The 26800-nt window shown below is 46.6% G+C and overlaps 1 protein-coding gene and 1 long non-coding RNA gene across 6 annotated transcripts in view; one reads left to right on the top strand and one right to left on the bottom strand.

Moving 5' to 3' along the window:
- LOC123768066 (D-serine dehydratase) overlaps positions 1–8927 on the bottom strand; it is a 340022-nt gene extending 331095 nt beyond the window's left edge. For 3 of the 5 annotated variants that reach the window (XR_011223235.1, XM_069306864.1, XM_069306863.1), the window contains exon 1: positions 8735–8927. The gene's annotated coding sequence lies outside the window, so the exon portion shown is untranslated. Of the gene's footprint in view, positions 1–8679 lie in introns of all 5 variants that reach the window. The other 2 variants (XM_045758326.2, XM_069306862.1) reach the window with 2 other exon arrangements.
- A 185-nt stretch (positions 8928–9112) lies between these two features.
- Positions 9113–26800, top strand: part of LOC138353672 (uncharacterized) — a 35739-nt gene continuing 18051 nt past the window's right edge. Inside the window, exons 1-2 of the long non-coding RNA XR_011223233.1 lie at positions 9113–9207; positions 21168–21403. This is a non-coding gene — a long non-coding RNA (uncharacterized lncRNA). The remainder of the gene's footprint in view (positions 9208–21167; positions 21404–26800) is intronic.

Below are 26800 nucleotides of genomic sequence, written 5' to 3'. Positions count from 1 at the left end.
TAATACAGAGCACCACTTGGTTTCCGAACTTTAGTTATCCGAAACTTCCAGTTTCCCGATTGGGGTTGGGGAGTCATGCTACCCGAACAAAGTTCGGGTAGGAAGGGGTCCGCCAAGCGTCACGCCGGCTTGTGGTGGTGGGTGGGAGATGGTCCAGGGTGCCCACTGTGACTTCACAGATTCACGGCCTATTATTCCTATTACAGTATTTTGAATTGCCATAAGGCTGGAATGTTCATTCTGTGCTTTTGTTTTACATATCTGCACAATCAAGAAACATCTGTGCACCATGTTGGCTCCAAATGGACACATTGCGTCAGTGATGGCTGACTGGTGGGTGGATGGAGCTTAGGTGGGAGGCAGTATGAGAGGGGGGGGGGGGAGAATCAGTGAGAGAGGGGGATAATTAGTCAGAAAGGGAGGGAGAGAGAGATGCTAGGATGGAGGGGGAGGTAGGGAGAGATGTTAGGAGGTAGGGAGAGATGCTAAGAGGGAGGGGGAGGTAGGGAGAGATGGGAGAGATGCTAAGAGGGAGGGGGAGGTAGGGAGAGATGTTAGGAGGTAGGGAGAGATGCTAGGAGGGAGGGGGAGGTAGGGAGAGATGTTAGGAGGTAGGGAGAGATGCTAAGAGGGAGGGGGAGGTAGGGAGAGATGCTAAGAGGGAGGGGGAGGTAGGGAGAGATGTTAGGAGGTAGGGAGAGATGCTAAGAGGGAGGGGGAGGTAGGGAGAGATGTTAGGAGGTAGGGAGAGATGTTAGGAGGTAGGGAGAGATGCTAAGAGGGAGGGGGAGGTAGGGAGAGATGCTAAGAGGGAGGGGGAGGTAGGGAGAGATGTTAGGAGGTAGGGAGAGATGCTAGGAGGGAGGGGGAGGTAGGGAGAGATGTTAGGAGGTAGGGAGAGATGCTAAGAGGGAGGGGGAGGTAGGGAGAGATGTTAGGAGGTAGGGAGAGATGTTAGGAGGTAGGGAGAGATGCTAAGAGGGAGGGGGAGGTAGGGAGAGATGCTAAGAGGGAGGGGGAGGTAGGGAGAGATGTTAGGAGGTAGGGAGAGATGCTAGGAGGGAGGGGGAGGTAGGGAGAGATGTTAGGAGGTAGGGAGAGATGTTAGGAGGTAGGGAGAGATGCTAAGAGGGAGGGGGAGGTAGGGAGAGATGCTAAGAGGGAGGGGGAGGTAGGGAGAGATGTTAGGAGGTAGGGAGAGATGCTAAGAGGGAGGGGGAGGTAGGGAGAGATGTTAGGAGGTAGGGAGAGATGCTAAGAGGGAGGGGGAGGTAGGGAGAGATGTTAGGAGGTAGGGAGAGATGCTAAGAGGGAGGGGGAGGTAGGGAGAGATGCTAGGAGGTAGGCAGGAAGGGACGGAAGTAATGAGAATTAGGGAGGGAAAGGCAAGCTGGCAGGCACAGGCTGGCAGGCACAGGCTGGCAGGCACAGGCAGACAGGCACAGGCAGACAGGCAGGCAGGCAGGCTGGGAAGGAGGCAGGCAGGCAGGCTCGGGTAAGGAAGCGGTCAGCCAAGCGTCGTGCCGGCCCGTGGTGGGTGGGTGGGGGGGGTGATGGTTTAGTTTGCTCACTGACCGTGTCGGGCGCCGCCGCCTACCCTGTGACGTCACAGACTCACGGCCTATTGTTCCCATTGTTTGAATTTGTCACGAGACTGGAGTGTTCATTCCGTGACTTTGTTTTACATATCAGCACAATCAAGGAACATCCGTGCACCATGTCGGCTCCAAATGCACGCATTGTGTCAGTGAAAGCATCTACAAGCGGGTTACGTAAAAGAAAGAGGTCAGTGATAACATTTGAAAAGAAAGTTGAAATAATTAAGAAGGTGGAAAGCGGTGTCCCGAGAAGTGTCGTGTGCGCTGAGTATGGCATTAGTAAAAGTACTGTTTTTGATCTTCTTAAGGCTAAACCTATCATTTTTGACTATTTCTCTAGAAGTGAAAGTGATAAAGCAATACGAAATAGAAAGGTAGTAAGTAAAGCAAAAGTGGAGAGTGTTGATAACGCAGTGTGGGAGTGGTACAAACAGAGACGTGAGGTGACGAAGAAGCCAGTGGCAGGCTGGCTCCTCGTGGAAAAGGCGCGTGAATTTCACCAAGCAATGAAAATTACTCAAAAGTGTGTATACAGTGATGGTTGGCTCAGAAGTTTTAAAACCCGTCATGGCATTAGGTTTATTAAAGTGCATGGTGAAAGACAATCTGCTGATATTGTTGGTGCTGATGAGTATGTGAGTAAATTTGCGGAGATGGTGCAGGAACAAAATTTATCTCCAGAGCAAATTTATAATGCTGATGAGACAGGTTTGTACTGGCGTATGCTTCCCACAGAAACGATGGCTCATAGTGGTGAGGACGATCCTTCAGGTGGTTATAAACAGAACAAACAGAGAATTTCTTTGTTGTGCTGTGCAAATGCAGCTGGCACGCACAAATTAAAGTTACTTGTGATTGGAATTAGTAAAAACCCCAGGGCTTTAAAGTCAGCCAGGTGCCTCCCTGTGATTTATAAGGACCAGCCAAGTGCGTGGATGTCTCGAGTAATATTTGTCGAGTGGTTTAATAAGAACTTTGTACCCGAGGTGAAGGAGCACCTGAAAAGTGTTGGTCTCCCGCAAAACAGCAAAGTTGTGCTGCTGCTAGATAACAGTTCAACGCATCCACGAGGTGATGAGCTTATAAATGGCAATATTATTGGAACGTTCTTGCCACCCAATACAACCTCAGTGATCCAACCCATGGATCAAGGAATAATTAAGAACCTTAAACACCACTACAAGAGGATGTTTGCCAGACGTCTTAACAATCAGCTTGGAACACTTAAGGACTTTTATAAAGTCTTCACAATAAAGTCAGCTATCTGGACTATTGCTAGTGCGTGGGATGAGGTAAAGCAGACAACACTAAGAAATGGTTGGAAAAAACTTTGGCCCGCGTCAAGTCTGTTTCCTGAGGAAGATGACGAGGCAGATTTTGAAGGATTTGCGGTGAAGAAAGTTAGCGAGAAGAAAAAATTAAGAGAGGAACTCCTAGCCTATGTCAAGGGGATTAAGTCCCCTGAGATTAGAGCAGAACTGGTGACTGAAACAATCGAAGATGACATAGATAGATGGATAGATTTTGATGAAGAAGCCCCAAACAATCGAAACATGACTAATGATGAAATTATAGAATTAGTATGTACAGCAAAAAAGCCAGACGAGTGCAGTGAAGAAGATGGAGAGGAAGAGGAAGAGGATGAAGAAACGTTAAAGGAAAAATTTGATATGGAAAAAGTTCAGCAAAATTTTGAATACATTCTGGGATTTATGGACACGAGTTACAGCGAGTTTGAAACTAAGGACATGATGAGTCTGTACAATATGTATATGAAGTTTTTAAAAACAAGAGCCAAGGGAATGAAACAAATGTCAATTACAGAGTCTTTTGCAATGGCTTCCAAGAAAGCTCGCATTGCATCACCTGCACCTGACTCATCGCATGTTGACCCAGTCAATCCAACACCATCAACATCCACCACCACCTCTTCCATGTAAATAACTATGCTTCATCAACATCGATCATCAACATAAGAGGATCAGGACTTCAATTATTGGTGAGTACAAACAAAATACGGTCACGCATTTACGCTATGAACCTGTCGATTTTTTCCCTTAGATTTTTTTCACATTATTTTTTTATTTTTTCCTCCATTTCTCGTATACGAACTTACATGTTAACCGACGGGTCTCGTCCCCAAGGGGTTCGGAAACCAAGTGGTGCTCTGTAACACCAAATGAACAATTGATGATATTTTATATTTTTGCAGCCAATTTGAAAATCTGAAGTTTTCAGTAATCAATTTTATAATTATTTTTTATTTTCTTACTTTTCAAATTACATTTGTGATTATTTAGACAAAGTTCCAGGATTTGCTAGTAGATTATGCACAGAATATTGGAAAGCGTTTGAGCAAGTATGAGAAATTGAACTCATGGTACTATCAGGTCCGGCATATATGTATGCCATGCGCAGTTTAAGGGTTAACCAAGGTCCGGTGGTCCACAGCCAGCTGCACACCACACACACATCTATAGCACTGACACGCAGCACATCCAGTAGATCAACCTCAAGCAATGGGTAGTCCACCAGACTGGAGAATGACAGCTCAAATGTGAGCACTCGCTTCACAGGGGGCAAATTTAACTGCCATCCCGCTAGGCCGGAGCCCACACAAGACACCACCAGCAGTGTCCACATCAAGCATCCGGCCGATACTGAGAGGCGAATGTAAACAGAACCTCTCTGCTTCACTGCCAAACAGCCAATCCCAACCCTGTCCCCTGCTAGTTGTTGAACCTTACACTCAGGCTAGTAGTTGAACCCTGCCTCCAGGCAAGTAGTTGAACCCTGACCCCAGGTTAGAGGTTAAACCCTGCCCCCATGCTAATGGTTGAACCATGCCCCCAGGCTAGTAGTTGAACCCTGACCCCATACCAGTGGTTGAACCTTACCCCCAGGCTAGTGGTTGAACCCTGCCCCCAGGCCTGTCTTTGAACCCTGTCCCCAAGTGGGGGGGCAGGTATTTTTTTTAATTCCTGCAAAAAAAAAAAAACTGCCTCCAGGCTAATGATTGAAACCTTCCCCCAGGCTAGTGACTGAACCCTGCCCCCAAGCTAAAGACTGAACCCTGCCCTGAGGCCTTCAGGTTAGTGGTTGAACCCATTCCCTAGGCTAGTGGTTGAACCCTGCACCCAAAGCTAATGGTTGAATCCTGCCCCAAGGCAGGCAGGGGTTGAACCCTGCCTACATGCTAATGCCAGGCTAGTAGGTGAACCCTGCCCCCAGGCTAGTAGGTGAACCCTGCCCCCAGGCTAGTAGGTGAACCCTGCCCCCAGGCTAGTAGGTGAACCCTGCCCCCAGGCTAGTAGGTGAACCCTGCCCCCAGGCTAGTAGGTGAACCCTGCCCCCAGGCTAGTAGGTGAACCCTGCCCCCAGGCTAGTAGGTGAACCCTGCCCCCAGGCTAGTAGGTGAAACCCTTGCCCCAGGCTAGTAGCTGAACACCCTGCCCCCAGGCTGAGTAGGTGAAAGCCCTGCCCCCAGGCTAGTAGGTGAACCCTGCCCCAGCCTAGTAGGTGAACCCTGCCACCAGGCTATAGGTGACCCTGCCCCCCATGCTAGTAGTTGAACCCTGCCCCAGGCTAGTAGGTGAACCCTGCCCCAGGCTATTCGGTGAACCCTGCGCCCAGGCTTAGTAGGTGACCCTGCCCCCAGGCCTAGTATGTGAACCTGCCCCCGGCTGTAGGTTGAACCCTGCCCCAGGCTAGTAGTTGACCTGCCCACAGGCTAGTAGGTGAACCCTGCCCCCAGGCTAGTAGGTGAACCCTGCCCCAGGCTAGTAGGTGAACCCTGCCCCCAGGCTAGTAGGTGAACCCTGCCCCCAGGCTAGTAGGTGAACCCTGCCCCCAGGCTAGTAGGTGAACCCTGCCCCCAGGCTAGTAGGTGAACCCTGCCCCCAGGTTTGTGGTTGCACCCTGCCACCGAGACTTATGAACACACACCTTGCCCCCAGGCTAATGAGCACACACTTTGCCACCAGATGAATAGGCACACACCTTGCCCCCAGGCTAATGGGCACACACCTTGCCCCAGGCTAATAGGCACGAACCTGGGCACACACCTTGCCCCTGGTTAATGGGCACATACCTTGTCCCTGGTTAATGGGGCACACACCTTGCCCCCCAGGCTAATGGGCACATACCTTGCCCCCAGGCTAATGAGCACATTCCTTGCCCCCCAGCCTAATGGGCACACACCGTACCCCATGGCTAATGGGCGCATACCTTGCCTGCATAACAATGGGCACACACTTTGCTCACAGAACAATGGGCACAAACCTTGCCCCCAAAACAATGGGCACACATCTTGCCCTCAAAACAATGGGCACACACCTTGCCCCCACTGAGGAGCAAAGATAGAATGAAATTGGTCAACAAATTAATCAGTCACAACTGGCAGAAATTGGGTTTTTGAACCTTCAAAGGTTCAATACAACAATGGGCAGACACATTGCCCCCAGAACAATGGGAACACACCTTGCCCCCAGAACAATGGGCACACACATTGCCCCCAGAACAGTGCGAACACATCTTACCCCCAGAACAATGGGCACACAACTTACCCCCAGAAAAATGAGCACACACCTTGCCCCAGAACAATGCACACACCTCATGTTAAATCACACACCCCCAATCATGTTAATAAACACTTTAATGTGCGCGGTACCCGTGAAAAAAAATAGCGCATTGTGCGCGCGGCGTTTTTTTCTCTTGAGCGTAAACACCAAACAGTGTGTAATCTTTTCCCTCTCCTGACACCAATTCTCGAGCTACGTATTTCATTTTGGTATCAATGTGTTGGCAATAAAATTCTCTACAAGATCATATGTATAAAATGTAACCAAAGCCTTAGCTATTCCACCACGAAATAAATAAAAACGTAGATCACTCGCCATCTCGCCGTACGCCCAAACAGCAACAAAATGTTCATACTCTTTTGTTTGTTGTCAGCTCCACATTAGTCCTACAGCGTTAAATTTTATATCACTGAACTTGCAATAAAATTCTCTACACAGACATATGCATATAAATGTAGAATCATGATCGCGGCCAACACAAGAGTGTGTGAAGTGGGCGATTACCCTCGTTGTGTCACCAACTCAATAGTCTCTCCTCTAAGTTACAATACAATGCCGTTTTCTCAAATAGGCCATGTGCCTATTAGAGAAAACTGGAAATTTAATGGCAAACATATTCATACAAACCCCAAGTCGATCGAATAAGAATTGGATTTCATATGTTTTTTTTAGATCGCCCGGCTATTTACGACGCGGGGGCAGAACCCGCATAAGCAAACCCGCCGGAAATGTACGACGCGGTCCCCTTTAAAGTGTTAAAGACTGTACCTCTCTCAACCAGTTTAGGATAAAAACTAAGCACTACCTAATTAACTCCCTGTAACCTACCTTACCCCTATGTCAACCCATGTCTGTTATTCTTAAACAATGCTGTTTGTCGTCCAAATTGTATTTTTGCTGTTTTTCTGCCATGTTCCCCCCCTTTTTTTTCATATTTTCTCAACACATTTAATACTTTAATCTCAATTAGTATTAAGTTTTAGTCTTTAGTGTTTTTCCTGCCCAAAACGCTTTGCGTAATAGTGGCTTTAGGCATTGTATGTACTAGCTCTATCTATAAATTCATCAATATTTGTATCACCCCTTGTATGTATGTACTTTACCTGAATAAACATTTAGAATTTTTAAACATTTTTTGACCTTGTCCCTTGAACTATCGGAACACACCTTACCAAGAACAATGAATACACACCTTGCCCCCAGAACAATGGGCACACACACCTTGCCCCCAGAACAATGGGCACACACACCTTGCCCCCAGAACAATGGGCACACACACCTTGCCCCCAGAACAATGGGCACACACACCTTGCCCCCAGAACAATGGGCACACACACCTTGCCCCCAGAACAATGGGCACACACACCTTGCCCCCAGAACAATGGGCACACACACCTTGCCCCCAGAACAATGGGCACACACACCTTGCCCCCAGAACAATGGGCACACACACCTTGCCCCCAGAACAATGGGCACACACACCTTGCCCCCAGAACAATGGGCACACACACCTTGCCCCCAGAACAATGGGCACACACACCTTGCCCCCAGAACAATGGGCACACACACCTTGCCCCCAGAACAATGGGCACACACACCTTGCCCCCAGAACAATGGGCACACACACCTTGCCCCCAGAACAATGGGCACACACCTTGCCCCCAGAACAATGGGCACACACACCTTGCCCCCAGAACAATGGGCACACACACCTTGCCCCCAGAACAATGGGCACATGCCTTGCCCCTGAACAATGGGTACACACCCTGCCCCCTGAACAATGGGCACATGCCTTGCCCCTGAACAATGGGTACACATCCTGCCCCCTGAACAATGGGCACATGCCTTGCCCCTGAACAATGGGTACACACCCTGCCCCCTGAACAATGGGGACACACCTTGCCCCCCCCCCCAGAACAATGGGCACACACCTTGCCCCCAGAACAATGGGCACACACCTTGCCCCCAGAACAATGGGCATACACCTTGCCCCCAGAACAATGGGCACACACCTTGCCCCCAGAACAATGGGCATACACCTTGCCCCCAGAACAATGGGCACACACACCTTGCCCCCAGAACAATGGGCATATGCCTTGCCCCTGAACAATGGGTACACACCCTGCCCCCTGAACAATGGGCACATGCCTTGCCCCTGAACAATGGGTACACATCCTGCCCCCTGAACAATGGGCACATGCCTTGCCCCTGAACAATGGGTACACACCCTGCCCCCTGAACAATGGGGACACACCTTGCCCCCCCCCCAGAACAATGGGCACACACCTTGCCCCCAGAACAATGGGCACACACCTTGCCCCCAGAACAATGGGCATACACCTTGCCCCCAGAACAATGGGCACACACCTTGCCCCCAGAACAATGGGCATACACCTTGCCCCCAGAACAATGGGCATACACCTTGCCCCCAGAACAATGGGCACATGCCTTTCCCCTGAACAATGGGTACACACCCTGCCCCCTAAACAATGGGTACACACCTTGTCCCTGACCAATGGGCACACACCTTGACACCTCAACCCTCATACAAATTACCTTCACCCTAGCGGTGCTCGCTGATGTTGGATTGGACTTTGTACCCGGGAGCTGGCACTCATAGGGGTGCCACCTGCACGCCCTCACCCGTAGTACCTTCCGTGACCTTTATATGACCCTCCATCAAGCTGGTGACCCCTTGGCCCTAGCGGACCCAAGGACAAGGGGAAGGTCATATCCTTCATGTTATCCTACAGAGAAACGTTTAATTACATATATTTTTTTATCAATGTAGGTTAGTACTATTTATATTCTTTACGTTATTAAATGAATTTTATTCCTTTAACGTGACAGTTAAATAGAATTATAACAGGTGATAAATAATTATTAATTAATCCTTTTGTGGTTAATGAACGCTGTGTTGTTTACATGTTGTTTGGCATTCTCTTGCCGCGATTTGCAGCAGTTGGGGGTCACAGCTCGGCGATTATTAAAACACATGAATCTTCATTAGAACTTTAATTATGTCTATGGTAAAGTGTTAAAATGGACCTTATATTCCTATCTTTCTTGAAGCATATAAAACATTTACGATTGTTTACATATATTCGTGAAATAAACATTGTCCTGAGACAGACGGGAGACATCTCCCGTCACGCAGGGTGCAGTCGCACCTCCACAGATCTCCGTTATCATCTATTAATACTGGTAATGGCTCCAAAGGGCCACCACTTACGGGCTATTCATGCCCGTGCCACCTTTTGGGGGGTCCATCTAATTACCACAAGCTACCACAAGCTACACAAGCTTCACAAAGCTTCCTGGCAATACGTTAGTAATGAATAAATATAATATGTAGGTTAGGCTGACCTAACCTGACCTGACCAAACCTAACCTAACTTAACCTAACCTAACTGACGCTAGGATCGTCGACTTGATTTGGGGTCACCAGCTCTTTATTTTTGTCTAATTTCTTTATAATAAGATACTTTTTCAGATTAAAATTATGTTTTTTCGTGTTGTACATTTCAGCACCAACATTTTAATGAGTAAATATATCATTTATTCATTACTAAAGTATTGCCAGGAAGCTTTGTGAAGCTTGTGTAGCTTGTGGTAGCTTGCGGTAATTAGACGGACCGCCTTTTGGATGGCTTAATCTTCATCAATCATTGTCCTGAGAGAGAGAGAGTTGCTCCGTCGATCGATCTGTGCGGGGTCGGAGCTCGGCGAGTATAAATATACACATATCTTCGCTTTACATTCTAATATGCCCATAGTAAAATATTTAAAATGAAGCTTATATTTCTATCTTTCTTGTGACATATAAAACTCTTACGTTCATTAACGAATCTGTGTGAAATAAGCATTGTTCTGAGATGATATTGTAGTTTTCGAGCTCTACCAGCGATGAAAATGCCACCACTTTTATACAAATATCTTCGGTTTTACTTAAAATATTTGTCTGGTAGAGGATTTACATATAGATCCCATTTCTGTCTTTCTTCTGTCTAATAAATAATTTTGGTTTAATAAGTTATCAAGATGTTTTAAACAATATTCTTTCGGCGTTCATCTATTCCAACATGGGCGATCCTTTTGGAAATGCGATACTTGGGTTGACCCATCCCATAGTTGGGTCTGATTCTAACAGGGGTTTAACAAATTGTTAAAATACACGTACTTACTTAGTTGCCTAGTTGTATTTACCTAATTGTGCTTGCGGGGGTTGAGCTCTGACTCTCAACTGTCGATCAACTAATCTACAGGTTCCTGAGCCGACTGGGCTCTATCATATCTACACTTGAAACTGTGTACGGAGTCTCCCTACACCACATCACCTCCTATTGCATTCCATTTGTCTACTACTCTGACACTGAAAAAATTCTTTCTAACATCTCTATTTCTCATTTGGGCACTCAATTTCCACCTGTGTCCCCTAGTGTGTGTGCCCTAGTGCATCTTTATCTACCAGGAGCCGGTCGGCCGAGCGGACAGCATGCTGAACTTGTGGTCCTGGGTTCGATCCCAGGCGTCGACGAGAAACAATGGCCAGAGTTTCTTTCACCCTATGCCCCTGTTACCTAGCAGTAAAATAGGTACCTGGGTGTTAGTCAGCTGTCACGGGCTGCTTCCTGGGGGTGGAGGCCTGGTCGAGGACCGGGCCGCGGGGACACTAAAAAAAAAAAAATGCCCCGAAATCATCTCAAGATAACCTCAAGATAACCCTATCAATTCCTCTGAGAATCTTGTATGTGGTGATCATGTCCCCTCCAACTTTTGTGTCTCTCAGTTATGTGAGGTTTAATTCCCGTAGTCTCCTCGTAGCACATAGCCCTCAGTTCGGGTACTAGTCTGGTGGCAAACCTTGTAATCTTTTCCAGTTTAGTCTTATGCTTGACTGGATATGGACTCCATGCTGGAGCTACATACTCCAGGATTGGTCTGACATATGTGGTATACAAAGTTCTGAAAGATTCCTTACACAAGTTTCTAAAGGCCGTTCTTATGTTAGCCAACCTAACATATGCCGCCGATATGATATGGGCTTCAGGGGACAGGTCTGGCATGATATCAACCCCCAGGTCTTTCTCTCTCTGACTCTTGAAGAATTTCATCTCCCAAATGATACCTTGTATCTGGTCTCCTGCTCCCTACACCTATCTTCATTACATTATATTTGCTTTGTTCGGACATTTGTCCATTGCTCTGGGGGCAAGGTGTGTGCCCATTGTTCTGGGGGCAAGTTGTGTGCCCATTCTTCAGTGGGCAAGGTGTGTGCCCATTGTTCTGGGGGCAAGGTGTGTGCCCATTGTTCTGGGGGCAAGGTGGGTGCCCATTGTTCTCGGGGCAATGTTTGAGGTTTAAACCCTGCCCCCAATTGTACCCTGGGAGTTGCTACTCAAACCCACAAATTTGAGTAGCAAGATTTGCAAATTTGCCGATGATACAAAAATCGCGGTAGGGGAAATAAACATGAAAGGGGAATCTCAAGAGTTTGGGATCCTCTCGAATGTAGGTTTGATCCCTCGTCACGGCCCTTGTGGATTTGTTTATTTGATGCATCACGCTATTGTGATTTCTGTGCGTAATGAGGTAATGGCGAAGAGGTAGGCAGAGCTCGGGTGCATGAGGGAATTGTGTAAAACCCTGGTTTGTGTCTTGGAGAGACTGCAGGATCCGTGGTAGGTCAGGATGATTTCCCAGTTGCAATTCATTTACCATGTCATAGCTCAGTCAGTTAAGGCAGTGTCTGGGATACTCTTGGACATAGGTTCGAACCCTCATCACGGCCCTTGTGGATTTGTTCAACCACTAGCTTGGAGGCAGGGTTCAACCATTAGCCTTGGGACAGGGTTCAACCATTAGCGTTGGGACAGGGTTCAACCATTAGCCCTAGGGCAGGGTTCAACCACTAGCCTGGGGGGCAGGATTCATCTACTAGCCTGGGGGCCAGGGTTCAACCACTAACCTGGGAGCAGAGTTCAATCACTAGCCTCAGGGCAGGGTTCAATCACTAGCCTCAAGGCAGGGTTCAACCACTGCCCTGGGGCCAGGTTCAGCCACTACTCTGGGGGCAGGGTTCAAAGACTTGTCTGGGGGCAGAGTTCAATCACTAGCCTCAGGGCAGGGTTCAATCACTAGCCTCAAAGCAGGGTTCAACCACTACCCTGGGGCCAGGTTCAGCCACTGCTCTGGGGGGCAGGGTTCAAAGACTAGTCTGGGGGATGGGTTCAACCACTAGCCTGAGGGCAGAGCTCAACCTCTAGTCTTAAGGCAGGGTTCAACCACTAGCCTGTGGGCAGGATTCGACGACTAGTCTGGGGGCTGGGTTCAACCATTAGCATGGTGGTAAGGTTCAACTACTAGTGGGGGACAGGGTTCAACCACTAGCCTGGTGGCAGGGTTCAACCACTAGCCTGGTGGCAGGGGTTTAATCATTAGCCTGGGGGCAGGGTTCAACCACTAGCCTGGGGGGCAGGGTTCAACCACTAGCCTGGGGGCAGGGTTCAACCACTAGCCTGGGGGCAGGGTTCAACCACTAGCCTGGGGGGCAGGGTTCAACCACTAGCCTGGGGGCAGGGTTCAACCACTAGCCTGGGGGCAGGGTTCAACCACTAGTGGGGGAACAGGGTTGGGATTGGCTGTTTGGCAGTCAAGTGGAGAGGTTCTGTTTACCTCTGTTTATCTGGTTGATACCTGGTTGATGGGGTTCTGGGGTTCTTCTACTCCCCAAGCCCGGCCCAAGGCCAGGCTTGACTTGTGAGAGTTTGGTCCACTAGGCTGTTGCTTGGAGCAGCCCGCAGGCCCACATACCCACCACAGCCCGGTTGGTCTGGCACTCCTTGGAGGAATAAATCTAGTTTCCTCTTGAAGATGTCCACAGTTGTTCCGGTTTTACCTCTGTTCTGTTTACCCCGATACTCCTCAGTATCGGCGGAATGCTTGGTGTGGACACTGCTTGTGGTGTCTTGTGTGAACTCCGGCCTAGCGTGATGGCGTTAAATTTGCCGCCTGTCAAGTGAGTGCTCACGTTTGAGCTGTCATTCTCCAGTCCGGTGGACTACCCGTTGCATGAGGTCGCTCCGTTGGATGTGCTGCGTGTCAGTGCTGTGGATGTGTGTGGTGTGCAGCTGGTTGGGGACTGACGCACTGTACTTAATCCTTAAACTACAATTGACATACATATACAACTGGACCTGAGGGCTCCATGAGTTAAATTTCTCAATCTTGCTTAAACACTTTCCTATTTTTTGTGCATAATCTACTAACAAATCCTGGAACTTTGTCTAAATGATCACAAATGTAATTTGAAAAATAAGAAAACAAAAATAATTATAAAATTGATTATTGAAAACTTCAGATTTTCAAATCAGCTGCAAAAATATAAGAATTGCCAATTGTTCATTTGGTGTTATTATGCTCTCAGAATAGCATAGGATCTTCATTTATATAGATTTAGAATACAGTATAGGTTTTCAGTTTAGTTTACTGTAAAAAAAAAAATTGTCAATATGGCATTTGAAATATGCACCAAATTTAGACAACAAAATTTATAACTCCAAACAATTAGGGTTTATGAAAAATCCATTCTAATAGGAGTGTAGAACAGACAGCTATGTACACTATATGTCAAAATGGTGAGACTCGGTCAGAAACTGGATTTTTTTAAACTAACACAGAGTTGAAACAAGTTTTAGAGATAATTGAGTTCAAGGTATTGACAATGAATAAGGTAGTTCTAATTCATTAATTTATTTGTATGTCTTAATAAACATTGTTTGGCATTCATACTCGAATATGTGAAAGTTGTAGGTCAGTATGTGTTGGAATGAAGTCGAGAAAAAAAATACCGCCCCCCCCCCCTCCCAAAAAAAAGGGATAATTATAATAATTTAGAGGATAAAGATGAATACTTTATATATGTAAAAAAAACCTAATCTAGTCCCTAATCATCAAAGAAAATAGAGTTTGAAATCTGTGAAAAAAATCCGCCAACAAAATTTAAAGTCTCGAGTTCTGCCAGGTGTGACTTATTTATTTGTTGACCAATTTCATTCTATCTTCACATAGTTAGGGATGGCTATGCACTCTCCAGGATGTAGAGGTTACAACAGAATCAGATAATAAATAAAGGAGACCAACAAAAAAAAATCCCCCCTCCCCCGAAAAAAAAAAATTGGGACATTTGTGAAAGTAACAGATAATAAAATTGGCAATGTATTTTTATGATGTATAACAAAATACAGCATAATAACATATATACTCATTATTATTGGTGTTATTGTGTATTACTCGGCAATGCAATAAAGGCACCAGCTGCATATCCACTTTGTGGGCACTTCTTACTACTATTCTTCTTTATGCATCGGACTGGTGCTTGCATCTCTTTATTACTGCATTATCCATCAGTTCCAGTTAATAGGGGCTGTTCTCCTTATCAACAAAACGTTCTTCTTTTTTAAAAAAAATTGTCTAAAATCCATTTCTGAAAATATTGGAATGAAACTTTCACAACTCTGAAGCCAATAAGTTGGAGATTTGTTTAACATTAAATATTAATTTTCACATAATTCAAATATTTTTTCTCCCAGCCCCAAATGATGCGCCTATAAAGCCCAGGCTGTAGCACCTTAAGGGTTAAGCTGTCTGATGCTGTGGTGTACCGAGGTGTGGTGGACTAGTTTGCAGAGCGTGTTATACTTTTGCCTGGTAATGCAGGAACGGTTTGTCTGACTGACTTGTGCATTCCTGTAACATTTGTGGTGGTGCAGGGTTCCCTTTTGAGTTCATGGAGGGCCTGCTCTGCAATTTTTTTTTTTTAGGGGGGGGGTATTGGAGTGTCCTTGCCTGTTGGCAAAATGTGCTGAAGTCTGGACGTATTCGGGGCACCCTGTTTGGCACCTGTACGGTTATCGTGAAGCTGTGGAAGGCGATCCCGTCATTCACGGTGCTGCTGTGATTCAAGGTGCAATTTTTTATGCTGGTCAGGAATGCACTTGTTTCCGGTGCTGTATAGTTGAGGCTGCGGGTTGCCATAATGCCGTCCGGGTGGAAAATATCTTCTGTGAGGAGGACTGCCTGCCATTGTTTGGCTATGTGGATATGGTAGATGGTCCTGCCAGGTTGGGTGCCCCGCTGGTACTGAAGTGCCGGTGCCGGTGCCATGTCTGGTGTCTGTGGGCCCCCCCCCTGGTGTGGGTGGTTGTGCCATGGTCATGCACTTGGAGGTGTATCCTCCTCCAGTTGCTGTTGCCTTGGATGTGGAAGCTTCAGTGGGCTGTGGCCCTGTTTCACAGCCGGTGGGTGATGTTGCGCCAGGTTCTGGTGCACCCGAGGCAGTGTGTGTTTCTGCCCTAGTTGTGGTGCCTATGGAGGCGGATGTGTCCTCACATGGGGTCCACCCCTCATGTCGTCCTTCGGCCTCTGCAGTTCCGGGTCAGCCTGTCTCTCTGATGAAGCGCCAGAAGACAACCAACAGTGATCACTCGGGGGACAGTGAGCCTTCGGTGCAGAGGTTTGTGTCAGCTGCAGATGTGTGCGATTGTGAGGTTGTGGCGATGTCAGTAGTGGCCCTGTCAGTGCTGGGGGATGGAGGGTGTGCTGTGCCCCCCCCCCACTTCCTGGTAAACCCTCTGGTGCTTTCTCATGTGTCTCGCTTGGGGTGCAGAGCCTGGAGTGGGAGGTGGTGGATCAGGGGGACCGTTGCGGTGATGATCGCAGCCTTTGTTTGACATTGTGAAAGGAATCTGGGGCCCCTCTTCCTCCTGTGGAGTGTGCGTCTCTGTTGCCTGGAGTTATTGTGGCAGCTGCTGCTGTTTCCTCGGGCGGGGTGTCGGCCGGGCCGGGCCAGTCTGCTGGTAGTGGGGTTAGGCAGGGTCTTTTTTTTTTTTTTGTTCCTTAATGGATCCTAAAATGACGTGTGTTTCACTGAATGTGAATGGGCTGGGTTCCGTGGCTATGCAATTGGGACTGGTGTCGATGCTGTGCGAGTGGAGGGGAAGATGTGGCATTTGTGCAGGAACATAATATGCGGGAGGTGGAATTGTTGCATGTGTTGGTTGAAGGTTTTACGGTGATGTTGAACCCGCCGCATTGTTTGCTTGGGGGCACACTGCTCCTGCTGTCTAAGTGGGCCCCGATTTCCATGCTTCAAATGGAAATGGATTAGGATAGTCAGGTGTTGTTGGTTCGAGTGTCCTATTTGGGGTCTGAGGTTTCTTTTTTGAATGCATAAGCGCCGTCTGGGGTGATGTGAAGGCAGGAATGGGAGGGTTTTTTATTTCCTGATATATATGCATTCTTTGCGCGGGAGGTGATTTTTGGGGGTAAATTTTAATTGTATCACATCGGCGCGGGATTGCAACAATCTTCATCCAGCCAATATCTCGCTGATTTTGTCTGTTACGTTTCAGAGTTGCGGGTTTCAGGATGCGTCCGTGTTGCACAGGATCCTTTGAAATACATCTTTGTCTCGCCTTGAATGCTTTTATGTGCTTACTAGAGGGGGGGTGGGGGAAGGTTTTCTCATTGCAGACGGTTCCGGTGGGGTTCTCGGGTCATTGCATGGTGGTTTTGCAGGTGGGGGTTAACAGCCAAGTGCGGGTTGGGCGGGGCTAGTGGAAGCTGAATTGTGGGTTGCTGAAGTGCCTGCATGTGTGTGCCCAGTTCTGGGCCCGGTGGGCCATTTTGGCCGTTCGGAAGGAGGTGTTTCCCTCGGTTCTGGAGTGGTGGAAGTGGTGTAAGGTAGAGTGTCGGTCATTTTTTCGGGTGCTGGCGAAGCGGGAGGCGGCAGGGCGGTTCGGTTTGTTGCTGGTCCTGCAGGTGCTGTTGTTTCGCCTTTATGGGTTGCTTAATCAGGGTTTATAAACAACATTATTATTGCAAAGAGCAGGAGTTTCAAAGTCTCATTTGTATGGATACCTTCTCATATAGGTGTTGTCCATCATGATGACACAAACAAGGCAGCTAAAACTGCATGTGATAAGCTTGAAATTGAGTTGGATATGGGCATTCCAATCTCTTCTGTAAAAGCCGCAATATTTTAGGTAATTAGGGAAGACAGAAGAGACACTGACACACAAAAACCAGAAAGCACGAGTATAAAGAGCTATGACATGTTTAGAACCGAGAATTATATGTACGGACAGCATAAAACATCCACTAGACAGAGTGACATTGTAATTGCCGTAATTAGGCTGGGATGTCGATATCTATGGCAGGTGACTGCAGGTAATGAATCCCACCCCAATGGTGAACATTCCAATTGTAAACTATTTGAACAGGAGCTGGGACATACTCTCCAACATTATATCTGTGAGTGCCCTGTTAAAAGTGACTTCAGACCATATGATAAGAGGTACTTTGAGCTCTGTGATTACTTCATACACTTAGGAATATTGGAAGATATTCTTATGCTGTACCCAGATTATGCTAATGGGGACTAATAGATCAGCCTTACATTTTATGTTCTCACATGATTGTTAGTCATAGTTGATTTTTTTTTGTGTGTGTGCATTGAAGCTGGTATTTTCTCTCCTGATTCCATGTATAAATTACAATCCTGTGAGATTGGAATATTAGATGAACTTACCAGTTTTTTATATATACTGTGTAATCTTTCATATAGAATAGGATAGCGGCACAGTGCTGTGTATACCTAAACTTATTAATAATAAAAAAACATGTTAGTTCCCATCGATAGGGAGAGCGTCGGTCAAGAAACCTTCTTTAAAATATGAATATCTTTCCTCTCTCAAGAAGATCTAATCACTACAAATGCAAAAATGTGTTTGTCACTTCCTTTTTGATAACATATACAATCATAAGCTTTATTTCTAGGAGGAGCCCCGTCGGCTCCCCGGAGCTATCCAGGCTGGATGGGTATGTCTAACTGTCTGGCATCAGTCAATTCATGGAGTTTTTGCCTACCGGGGACCACGAGCTAGAACCTAGCCCCTTCTAGAGAGGCACAAGGAGCAATGGCCTATAGAGACTCCCCTGTAGTTGGGAGCATTCTATGTCTGCCATTGACCGGGACAGGCACCCAGAAAGGTAGGCACCCCAAAACAAACCTCTATTCTGGTAAAATTATTGCGACCGAAAGCCGAACAGGTGGACAGAACTCCTCAAACGAAAATTAGCAAACTAGCATGACATCATCATGTCGCCGGGCCGCTGTCTGTGCAACCTCCCCACTCCCCAGGAGGGGGGAAGGGGGGAGCCCCAGACCCATCCGCCTATGACCCTACCTACAGTTCTTGGCTGATGGGAGTCTGGTGCGGTCTTGCCTCTGGCTCCAGATTTTCATTACAGTTCTGTGTCTTGTGGTGTGGGCTGTCCCTTCAGGTGGTGCGGGAGTGATATTCCACGGTACTCAGGTTGCATGCACCTAGGGTCTCCTTCCCTAGGTGCCCTGTAAGTACTACCCTTGGGGCTTGGGGCTTCCTTCAATAAGTTACCTCGGGATCTACCTCCGCTGTGCCGTTTACTGCTCGGTATTTGGCCACCCTTGGGGTCTGCTGGGTTTTTCTGGGGAGAGCCCTGTTGGCTCCCTGGAGCTAAACCAGGCTGATATGCTAATGTCAGACTTTGGCATCAGTCATGTGTATGGAGTTCTAGGGCCTACCGGGGACCACGGCCAGAACCTGGCCCCCTCAGAGAGGCAAGGGGAGCAATGGCCTATAGAAATGGCCCCCTCAGAGAGGCAAGGGGAGCAATGGCCTATAGAAACCCCCGTGTGATTGGAAGCATTCTATGCCATCGACCGGGTCAAGCATCCAGAAAGGTAAGCATTCCAAAACAAACCCCTAATCTGGTTAAAATTGCTACCAAAAGCTGAACAAGTGGATAGAACTCCCCAACAGAAAACAAGCAAACTAGTATGACGTCGCACGTCACCGTGCCGCTGTCTGCTCAGCTCCCCCCTCCCCGGGAGGGGGAAGGGGGAGCCCCAGACTTCTCACGCTGGCTATCCACCCATCAGTTCCTCGACTGATGCTATAGGTACCGGTTGTGTGCTCCGGCTCCATTAGTTGTTTCAGCACTGTACCTAGAGTGTGGTGTCTGTCTTCTAGGTGGTGTGTGAGCCGGGAGTGAGTCTCCAGTACTCGGGCTGCATGAACCTAGGGCTACCTTCGCTAGGTGCCCTGTAAGTACTGCCCTTGGGGCTTGGGGCCACCTTCCACAAGTTCCTTGGGTTCTGCCCCTGTTAGGCCATTTACTGCTTGGTTTTCGGCCGCCCTTTGTGTGCTTGGGTGATCTGTCTCCCTTGTTCACCTTAGAGTAAGGGGCAGTTTTGCACTGGAGGGGCGCAGGGTGCTGCGCAGCCTGTTTTCACCTATATGGCGGCCGGCTCTGTTCCGCCTGGGTACGCTGTCCTCTTGCGGGGTTTTATTTTTATTTTTGTTTATCTGCCTGGTGGGGGTCTGCCTTCGTTCTTGCCCCGTGTCCCTTGTGTTCTGAGTATTATTCTGGTGGTTTTCCCTGCTAGGGTTCAGTTCTTAGAAAGTTGTTTGGTAACTTTGGGCGCCGGTTAGCAGTACCCTGCCTGGGATTACTTGAGCACGAGTCCTATTATAGTAAACGCTCAGGACCCTGAGAAACCCCTGGGGGTGCGCGGGTCTGATGGATGTGACCCCGGAGTCCCCCCCTCGCCTCCAGCGAGTTTGAGGGTTGCTCTCACCCCTTGTCTCAGGGTGACTCTCGGTTTTGCCTCCATCTGCTGCCTGTAGGGTCGGTGACACCTTCTACCCGGAGTCCTGCGAGTTTTGTTGCTCGTTGTGGCTCGGTTACCCAGTTGTATCCTGACTAAGCAGGTGCAGGTAGCAGGGGCATTGCACGTTGAGTTTTGGTGGTGGCAATGCTCTTGTTTGTTTGCTCCCCGGGAGCCCTGGGGCTGCCCCGTTTTGGTTCGTGTTGGGACTTGGGGGTGATGGTTGCTTTGGTTCTTTCCACACTCGCTTGTCTTTCCCCTGGTTCCCCCCTTCATATCTCCATCCGGTTCCTTACTGTCTGTGGGTTCGGGGTCGGGGCGGGGTTCGATGGTTTTGAGACTTGGGTGGTCTCGGGGAATTCCCCTTCTGGGGTAGTGACAGGGGCATTCGAGCCTGTTCCTCCAGCCGTGTTGTAAGAGTCTGCCAGTGGGCTCCCTTCCTTAGTATTTTCGCCGCTGCCCCGGTTTTCATGTACAACCGGGGCTTTGGGGGGATGGCTCGGCCCCAGGGCCTGTCGTGTGGGTTCCCGGGGCTGGGGAGGGGCTGACTTGAGAGGCCTTGGCCCCGTAGGGCCCCGTGGGGGTGTTTTCTTCCCCTCTAGGTGGGGCTTGTGGTTTCTCGGAGTGGGGTTTTCCTCCCCACTCGCCGTACGAGTTTTTGGGCGTCGGCCCCTCCCCGGGCTCAGTTCCTTGTCCTTTGAGTCTGTTGGTTCCGTTTTGTAGGTGGGTGCTCTTCTCCATTGCTCCCCCTTTTTTTGAGACGGAGTATCTTCATCATGTTTTCCCTTTATTGGGGTTCTACGTGACTTTTGGTCTCCGGTGCGACTGTTCCTTTGGCCACTTTGTTCCTTCGGGACTGGTGTTTGCTTCTGTGTTCTCGTGGGTTCGGGTAGGTTTTCGCTACCTCCTGTGTTATTGGAACAACTGTCGGCTCCTAGTCCGGGTCGCTGGACTGGGCTACTTGTTGTAGCCCAGTTGGGCTACTCGTGGCCTGATTGGGTTCCCATTGGGCTCCTTGTCTTTGCTTCGTTGGCCGGTTATGTTGTCGCTGCTTAATCTTTTGGCTCCTGTCCCGTGTGATGGGTTGTTATTTCTAATTAGCGGTTCCCTAGGGTTGCGTTCTGTTCGGCTACTTTTCTTGTGCAGTAGTCCTAGTTGGCGCCTTCCCACAGAGCAGGTTGTGCAGTTCAGCCAGCGTGTCCTGTGCATGCGCCGTGGGAGTTTGTTTTGGTCTGGGCGGTGTGTTTCAGTGCTGGTGTTTTTCACCCTTTTTCTCAGGTGCTTCGCCTCTCGCTCTTCTCCCTTCTCCGGTATGTGCCCCGTCGCTCCGGGGGTGTCCTGGATTACAGCTGTGGGGAGGACCCCGAGGTTTTCCTGTGTCATGGGTGTGGGCCTCCTCCTTCGCCTCTACCCTGCTCTCCTGTGTGTCCGGCTCTGGCTTCTTCACCTGGTGGTGCTCCCAGGATCTTCTTGGCACTGTTGGGGCGTGTCACGTTCGTGCCTCCGTTCGACAGGTGAGTTTCTGCGGTCTGGCGTCTTTCGGCCGGGCGCTGGATGCGGAGATATTTATATACCTGTCTTTATTTTGGTATATTTATGTACAAATATGAGACCGTCGGCACACCAGTGACTGTCCCTTTTCAATCCTTCCAGTCCCACTCATTGGCATGTCCAACCCATGCTAGAGTCATTCTGGGGACCCACCTCTCGTGTTTTAAGGTAATTACCTAAGTGTAGTTACAGGATGAGAGCTACGCTCGTGGTGTCCCGTCTTCCCAGCACTCTTTGTCATATAACGCTTTGAAACTACTGACGGTCTTGGCCTCCACCACCTTCTCACTTAACTTGTTCCAACCGTCTGCCACTCTATTTGCGAAGGTGAATTTTCTTATATTTCTTCGGCATCTGTGTTTAGCTAGTTTAAATCTATGACCTCTTGTTCTTGAAGTTCCAGGTCTCAGGAAATCTTCCTTGTTGATTTTATCAATTCCTGTTACTATTTTGTACGTAGTGATCATATCACCTCTTTTTCTTCTGTCTTCTAGTTTTGGCATATTTAATGCTTCTAACCTCTCCTCGTAGCTCTTGCCCTTCAGTTCTGGGAGCCACTTAGTAGCATGTCTTTGCACCTTTTCCAGTTTGTTGATGTGCTTCTTGAGATATGGGCACCACACAACAGCTGCATATTCTAGCTTTGGCCTAACAAAAGCCGTGAACAATTTCTTTAGTATATCGCCATCCATGTATTTAAATGCAATTCTGAAGTTAGAAAGCATAGCATAGGCTCCTTGCACAATATTCTTTATGTGGTCCTCAGGTGATAGTTTTCTATCTAGAACCACCCCTAGATCTCTTTCTTTATCAGAATTCTTTAAAGATTTCTCACATAATATATAGGTTGTGTGGGGTCTATGTTCTCCTATTCCACATTCCATAACATGACATTTATTAACATTAAATTCCATTTGCCAAGTGGTGCTCCATATACTTATTTTGTCCAGGTCTTCTTGAAGGGCATGCCAATCATCTAAATTTCTTATCCTTCCTATTATCTTAGCATCATCAGCAAACATGTTCATATAATTTTGTATACCAACTGGTAGATCATTTATGTAGACAATAAACATCACTGGTGCAAGAACTGAACCCTGTGGTACTCCACTTGTGACATTTCTCCATTCCGATACATTGCCTCTGATTACTGCCCTCATCTTCTATCAGTCAGAAAATTTTTCATCCAAATTTTTCATCCATGTTAAAAGCTTACCTGTCACCCCTCCAATATTTTCCAATTTCCAGAACAACCTCTTATGTGGAACTCTGTCGAACGCCTTTTTTAGGTCCAGATAGATGCAGTCAACCCAACCATCTCTTTCCTGTAATATCTCTGTGGCTTGATCATAGAAACTGAGTAAATTCGATACACAGGAACTTCCAGATCGAAAACCATACTGTCTGTCTAATATTATATAATTTCTTTCCAGGTGTTCTACCCATTTAGTTTTGATTAGTTTTTCCAATACTTTCACTATTACACTTGTCAATGATACAGGTCTATAATTGAGGGGGTCTTCCCTGCTGCCACTTTTGTAGATTGGAACTATGTTAGCCTATTTCCACACGCCAGCTACGATTCCTATACACAGGGATGCCTGAAGGATCAGGTGAAGTGGAATGCTGAGCTCAGATGCACATTCTCTCAGAACCCATGGTGAAACGCCATCTGGGCCAGCTGCTTTGTTCTTTCTGAGCTCCTTTAGCATATTTTCCACTTCATCTCTAGACACCTCTATTCGCTCTATGTTTTTCTCTGGAATTGTTATTGTGTCTGGTTCTCTGAAGATTTCATTTTGTACAAACACACTTTGGAACTTTTCATTTAATGTTTCACACATATCCTTTTCATTTTCCGTGAATCTGTTTCCCATTTTCAACCTCTGGATATTATCCTTTACCTGCAATTTGTTGTTTATGAATTTGTAGAATAGGCCCGGTTCTGTTTTACATTTATCCGCTATCCCTTTTTCAAAATTTCTTTCTGCCTCTCCTTACTGCTGTATAGTTGTTTCTCGCATCTTTGTATCGCTGGTATGTTTGGGGGTTTGGCCTCTTCCTATACTGATTCCATTTTTGTGTCTTTTGGTCTCTGGCCCTCTCACAATTTCTGTCGAACTAATCCTGTTTTCTGGCCCTGCAACTCTGTTTTGGTATGAATGTTTGTGTGCCTTCCTTGTATATTTTTAAAAATTTGGCATACATTTCATTTAGTAACCTGCCTAGCAACAATTCTGTCCAATTACACTCATTAAAAAAATTTCCGAAGTTCCCCATAGTGACCTCTCCTTAAATCGAGTTTATCAACTGTTTCAATGTCCCCATTTTCTTCTAGATGATATCTTAAAGCATAATCAATGTCTAACAGGACATGATCACTCTTTCCCAAGGGAGGAAGGTACTGGATGTCAAATATCTCTTCTTCTTTCCTGGTGAATACTAGATCCAGTACTGACGGTACATCGCCTTCCCTCATTCTTGTGGCCTGCTTTATGTGTTGATATAAGAATGTTTCCAGAATGAGGTTCACAAATCTGCATGTCCAAAAGTCCTCCGTTCTTGCTTCATAGGCCTCCCAGTCTATTGCTTTAAAGATGAAGTCCCCCAGTATCAACAGTCGTGATTTATCTTTATCTGCTTGTACAATAATATCTCTCATGACCATTATGAGACTCTCTCGTTTGTCATCCAGTTCTTCCTTTGTCCATGTGTTACTTGCTGGTGGGCTGTAGGCATTTAAAATTATCAGCTTATCATCCTGATTCCAGATCTGTAATGCCATTATTTCAATATCTCGAGGGTTTTCAAATATTAACTCTCTTACCTTCAGGTGTTTTTTCACCAGTACAGCCACTCCTCCTCCCTTCCTAGTTTTCCTGTCACGTCTCCAAACTGAATAGCCTCTTGGGAATATGACTTCATTTATTATATTTCCTTCAAGTTTCGTCTGATAATGCGACAATATCTGGGACCCTAAGCTGGATTATATCTTGCAACTCCAAAGTTTTTGACATCACTCCATCTATGTTGGTATATACAATTTTCAGGAACATGTTCCCTTTTCCTTTGCTCTTTACTCCCCCTTCCATTACTGATCTTGTTGCTTTGTTTTTATGTACCATTTCACAAGCTTTCCAGTCCCTGTCACTTTGTAGAAAAAAGAATTTCTGTCTTCTTCATTTCTATCTCCATTTAGACGTTTTGCCTCAATTAGGTTCCTTTTCAGCTTTTCTCTGTCTTCCTTGGAGAGGTCTTGTCTTATTGACCAAAGTTTGCCAACCTCATCACTCTGCAATTTCCTGGCATTTCTTAGCACTTCCATCATGTTTTTCACTCCATTAAACGTCACCCTTAAGGGGCGGTTCTTGTCTTTCTCATATTTTCCTATTCTTCTAAAATCACTGACATTTTCCTTTGAGCCTTCTCCTAAACCTACTATTTTCTCTATGATTTTCATCTCTTCTGCCGCTCGGTCCACCCCTAGATGAAATTTCCTTCTCTAAACATCCAAAAATGATTGTGGACTTAGTTCTATCTGCAGTGTTTATTACTAGTTTACTGTTGGTTACCAGTTCTTTCCTAATTGCTTGCCTAATTTCTGCTTCTTGTTTGTCATTTCTGGTTTTGACTTCGGAACACACTTCTTTGATAGTCTCTCTTTTACAACTTGAGCATATGTCGCTTTTATTTCTTCTTTATACTTTTCTAGTTCTTTATTCACTTCCTCTATGTGAGTTGTCAGTGAAGTTTCCAGTTGGAGATCCTTACCTAACTCTATGTTAGCCCTTAGGCTTGCTTGGAGTTGTTCACCATATGAGTCTATTTTCTTGTTTATTTCTTCAAAGTCACCACACTTCACTTTCCATGCCTCATTTTCTTTCACTAGTTCCTTGATTTGTTACCTTGTCTGTTAATGCAGTAATAATCTTACCTTGCTGAAGCATACTCCCTTTTAGAGTGCAAAGCTCATTCCTAAGAGCTCCATTGTCCTCTTCCAATTAAAGCACTTTTTCTTCATACTTCTTTTGCATATCCTCATATCCTGTAATTACCTAAGTGTAATTACCTAAGTGTAGTTACAGGATGAGAGCTACGCTCGTGGTGTCCCGTCTTCCCAGCACTCTTTGTCATATAACGCTTTGAAACTACTGACGGTCTTGGCCTCCACCACCTTCTCACTTAACTTATTCCAACCGTCTACCACTCTATTTGCGAAGGTGAATTTTCTTATATTTCTTCGGCATCTGTGTTTAGCTAGTTTAAATCTATGGCCTCTTGTTCTTGAAGTTCCAGGTCTCAGGAAGTCTTCCCTGTCGATTTTATCAATTCCTGTTACTATTTTGTACGTAGTGATCATATCACCTCTTTTTCTTCTGTCTTCTAGTTTTGGCATATTTAATGCTTCTAACCTCTCCTCGTAGCTCTTGCCCTTCAGTTCTGGGAGCCACTTAGTAGCATGTCTTTGCACCTTTTCCAGTTTGTTGATGTGCTTCTTAAGATATGGGCACCACACAACAGCTGCATATTCTAGCTTTGGCCTAACAAAAGTCATGAACAACTTCTTTAGTATATCGCCATCCATGTATTTAAATGCAATTCTGAAGTTAGAAAGCATTGCATAGGCTCCTTGCACAATATTCTTAATGTGGTCCTCAGGTGATAGTTTTCTATCTAGAACCACTCCTAGATCTCTTTCTTTATCAGAATTCTTTAAAGATTTCTCACATAATATATAGGTTGTGTGGGGTCTATGTTCTCCTATTCCACATTCCATAACATGACATTTATTAACATTAAATTCCATTTGCCAAGTGGTGCTCCATATACTTATTTTGTCCAGGTCTTCTTGAAGGGCATGACAATCATCTAAATTTCTTATCCTTCCTATTATCTTAGCATCATCAGCAAACATGTTCATATAATTCTGTATACCAACTGGTAGATCATTTATGTACACAATAAACATCACTGGTGCAAGAACTGAACCCTGTGGTACTCCACTTGTGACATTTCTCCATTCCGATACATTGCCTCTGATTACTGCCCTCATTTTTCTATCAGTCAGAAAATTTTTCATCCATGATAGAAGCTTACCTGTCACCCCTCCAATATTTTCCAGTTTCCAGAACAACCTCTTATGTGGAACTCTGTCGAAAGCCTTTTTTAGGTCCAGATAGATGCAGTCAACCCAGCCATCTCTTTCCTGTAATATCTCTGTGGCCCGATCATAGAAACTGAGTAAATTCGATACACAGGATCTTCCTGATCGAAAACCATACTGTCTGTCTGATATTATATCATTTCTCTCCAGGTGTTCTACCCATTTAGTTTTGATTAGCTTTTCCAATACTTTCACT

Source organism: Procambarus clarkii, chromosome 59 (genome assembly GCF_040958095.1).
Source record: "Procambarus clarkii isolate CNS0578487 chromosome 59, FALCON_Pclarkii_2.0, whole genome shotgun sequence".
NCBI lineage: Eukaryota > Metazoa > Arthropoda > Malacostraca > Decapoda > Cambaridae > Procambarus > Procambarus clarkii.
This window is presented reverse-complemented; position numbering and strand designations above follow the sequence as displayed.